Here is a 4656-nt window from a genome sequence, read left to right as displayed (position 1 = left end):
AACGGATAAGCAAGTATACATCATTTTGTTCATCTTGGCCCGTTTGACTTTTGAAAGTCAACTAGACATGCTCTCGAGCAAAGAACATTCTCTCTAGCAAAGGACATGCTCGTGAATATGCCATAAAATTTTTCTTTACAAACCTTCACAAGACATGCTCGAGACAAAAGATACGCTCGAGATAAAGAGAGTTGTGCTTGAGTATGAATGATGCTCGGGTTAATGGATTTATCCTTTTGTGCTCGGGCTTGAAGTATGTTCTTAGGGCTTGATTTGTGTGCTCGAAGATATATATAAAAAATTTATCCTTTTGTGCTCGAGGCTTTAAAGACTTACGTGCTCGGAGATGAATATATGTGCTCGGATAATCAATACTCAACATTTCTGCACATTAAACTCGAACTATCAAAAAGACGAATATGCCATTTGTTCTTGTGTAGCAGCCCCTTGTTATTCATTTAAGCAAGTATGTTGAAGACTTGCAACAACTACTCGTGTCTTTGACCATATCAGCTGACAACTGCTGCTACTCGAAATTAATCTAACAACATCAAATTGTACCAAACAGTTCGTGAAATATTTGCAGAACAAGTCATCTGTTCGGGACATTATTCTTCACATCAGCAGCTGATTAAGTACTCAAAATATGCAGCAAAGGTCCCATATAAAAATATTGCAACAGCAACATTGGTGTAAGTACTAAATTGTCCATGAACACTAAGTGTTCGACACATACAAGTTGCAACGTATCAGCTGAAAAATGATGAAAATACCAAATAAAACAACGATTCTGCCCCTGCAACATCTACTTCGAAGTAGTGCAGCAAATGCTAGAAATATTCTGCACAAATTTAATAGTGCAGCAGCGTCATTCATCCTTACAACAGCAGCAGTTCAAAAAAAATACGCTCGTAAACACATGAAGTTCCATCAGCTCATTCATCCTTACTTATGCTCCAAATTTAACTATTTGCACTTGCAGAATACATGTAACATTAACATAAATTACAATATGCTCGAGACCATTATGTTGCACTCCTCTCTGTGCTATCCGCTCGTAAGATTTAACTGCTCGTGTCATATCATACTTGCATGTGCTCGAACACCACTTATCTGTTCACAACCAAATTCATAACTACTCATGAATTAATAAGCAGTTGAGCTGCAATTTCTGAGCATAAAACTAGTACCAGCAGCAGTTGTTCGTGCATCTGTAGAAACAGTTCATGCTCAGCTGTTCGAAGCTTAATCTATCAGCAACATATACAATAAATTGTCCATAAAATCTGAATCTACAACATCTCAAACACATCCTAACTGTTTTCCCCAATTTTTCAACCTACGAACTCTAATTTTTTACATCCAAAATCAAACAATATCAACATGAAATTAAGCATCAAAATCAGTCCATATCACCACGAAATCATCATTCTAACACCAATTTATCATCAATCTCATCAAACACTCAGATCGAGACATCGATATAAACGATTTCGACCGAAAACAATAGATTTGGACGAAACTGGATATATAAACATGAAATGGATGTGGAATCTCCGAACTAATCAACGACCCAAACATCAATCCACATTAATAATCCTTCAATCATCAAAGTCATCCAAATCCATGTGAAAACCCATAAAAACTTCAACGAACTTCAAGTTTAATGTCCATGGCGGATTCAAGAGCAAAATGAATCAAGTTCAGTGGTTAGTCTGAACGATTCGGTAACCTTGCTCTGATACCAATTGTGAGAACCGAGCCACGGTGTGGAAGCGTGAATAATCGGTATTAACGATGGAGCTCGGATCCATGTTAGGATCGAATCACACCTAGTATTCACTCTTGAACGATAATAATGAACGGATGTGGAGAGTTCGTTTCGATTAACAATAATCAGTAAAGTAGGATGAACAATTGTATGTAATCAAAACATAATAGATAGATGTAGTAGTATGATTTCATTAACCGAATGATTGTCATGAAGAACACTCATACATACATTCATACATACAAAGGAACGGCCACCCGGGGAGAGCTCTTCCCCGGGGGCAAACTCTCCAAATACAATAATAAATCTCACAGTGCACATTTGACCAAAATAAATGACCTAAATCAACTATTTATACTAGTCTTGTGCCTTGGTCTTCACTCCACCGCCACTTGGATAAGACCAAAGGAAAATAAAATATAATACCATATTTCACCCGATAAATGCTTCAATTACTCGTTATAATATCTTGTTGTACTTTTTTAATTTCTCATTATCAACGAGTAATGATTCGATGCGTCGGTCTAAAATATTATACCTAACATCAACTTTCCCATCTTTCTTGACACTGTTTTCAGCTTTCTGATCAGTTTTGCTCACATTTTCCTTTTCACACGCTTTTCCTTTTCCCAAGTATTCATCATACTTCTGTTTGTAAAGCTCAAAGTTTTGATCAAACTTTGTCTCATTGGGAACATGAAAAGGTTTGAAGTTAAACCTTTCATTGCAAGAATCAGTATGGTGACCATATTCATCACACATTTTGCACCACACTTTTCCTTTGAAACTTTCATGAGCATTCCCTTTCTTGAATCTCTCACATGGTTTAGGTGGTTTAATCCTAAGTGTTTTCTGAGTTTTCAAGCTATCAAAGTCAATACAAAAAGGAACAAACTCTTCAATCTTGATATCTTGTCTTTCAATCTTGCTCTTCACTAAAATGATTTTCTGCATATTCATAGGTTCTACATCTTGGTTTCCCTTATGCCTTGACTGCCTCTTTTCATATTCTTCCATAGTTTCAACCTATCCTATGTCAAACACTTCATGACAAAAGAAAACTGGGTAAACTGGATTGAAGTAATCACCAACAACTGTTTAAGTGATCTTTTTCTTGTTATTGTCACTTTTCCTTGCCAAAACATCCTTGCTTTGTGGCCTCACAGCATTATCACTCACATTTAACCTTTCACATATGTCAAAAGACACATGTTCTTTCTTCATTCTTTCATTTTGTTTCTTCATTTTTAGTGTCATAGATGGCAACAAAGGATGTTTGTCAATTGATTCAGGTTTCTTCTGTCTTCTGTTTCTCTCTACAGCTTGAATCTCTTAATATGTGATCTGATCACTTAAGTCACTTAAGTCATCCATATTCATATCATCATCATCAAAGTCATCGTCACAGACTTGTACACCAATTTACTTATCATTTCTAATTTCTTCCTTTACTACAAACTCTCCCTCCTTAATCACTTCAACCATCTTGTACATGTCAATGACTCCTTCTTTATCTTGAAAGACATCTCTGAACTGTTGAAGTTACCCCTCTCTCTTTTCGTTGTCTACCTTTGATAAATAATTGTTGTTGAATGGTGGTGGAATAGCTTTGTATTTATCCTCCTCTTTTACTTGATTGAAAATACCACAAATGTTTCCTGTAGATACTAAGTTCTTTAGAAATTCATTCTCAACTTGTAACTTGGTATTCTTCACCTTTTCTTGAATAATCATTTTCTTTAAACCTTCAATCTCGGTCACATACCTTTACTGAGATCTATAACTGCTCACACAATCATCCTCAAGGCTTCTTATATTTTCTTCATAGATTAAATCACTTGCTTGATACCCATTAATTATGATTTGTTTTCTTAAGCATTCACTCTCTAACTTATCTAATTTCACATTCAATGCATCAATTGTTTCAAGTAAATCAGTTGTGGAGATTGAAGGTACCTGTAAAGAAGAAGATTCAGCCTCATTCTCAATCTTTGCCATCAATGCAACATTAGCCTTTGTGATGTCATCTACATGATCACTCTAATAAAAATTTCCTTTTTGTTGTGTAGCAAGTGCTACATTCCCTTGGTTTCTGGGTTGATTTTGGTTGTTTCTATTGGGGTTATTTGGAACAGTTTGAGGGTGTTGGTTTCTTTGGTAGTTTTGGTTCTGAGGCATAACTTGTTGATTGTTCAATTTTGAATGTTGATAATTGTTGAAATTGTTGGGGTTGAATTGGCTGGTCTGCTGATATTGCAATTGATTTCTTGGCTGCTGATTCTTGTACTGATTTACTTGGAAGTTTCTAGGCTGATTGAATTCTATAACAAAGTGTCCTGGTTGTTGACAATTGTAACAGATTGCCTTGGTTTATCAAATCCAATCATTTCATTTGGACCAGACACTAGAGATCTCCCTGTCCTGTTAAACAGCCTCTTGCTTCGGAGTGTAAGCATCGCAGCCTGCCACTTCAAGTCCATATCTTCATGATCATCAACATCAATCTGTTTTAAATCATCTTGAATGATACTTGTGTAGATCATGTTTTTGGCCACAAATGCATTGTAGGACTCTGTAAACATAGAGTACAATGCTTGAGTTTCACTTCCTTAACCATTGTTTCCACCAGAATAAGGTGAATGTCCACTTGCCATGGAGGCAGAGTCTTTGTCATCTATGAGTTGAACATTGAACCTTGACTATTTTCCTTGGTGAGTCTCTCAAGTTATTGCGTGAGTCTTTGTTTCATGATGTTTTACAGCTCAGAATTCCCTTCAAACATCCTTGTACTTAAATCTCTCAAGTTATTGCGTGAGTCTTTGTTTCATGATGTTTTACAGCTCAGAATTCCCTTCAAACATCTCAAGTATTGCATCATACATAGC

Source organism: Bidens hawaiensis, unplaced genomic scaffold (assembly GCF_021521415.1).
Source record: "Bidens hawaiensis isolate Kalapana, Puna unplaced genomic scaffold, B.hawaiensis_p1.1 tig00419391_1, whole genome shotgun sequence".
In the NCBI taxonomy this organism is placed as follows: Eukaryota; Viridiplantae; Streptophyta; class Magnoliopsida; order Asterales; family Asteraceae; genus Bidens; species Bidens hawaiensis.
This window is presented reverse-complemented; position numbering follows the sequence as displayed.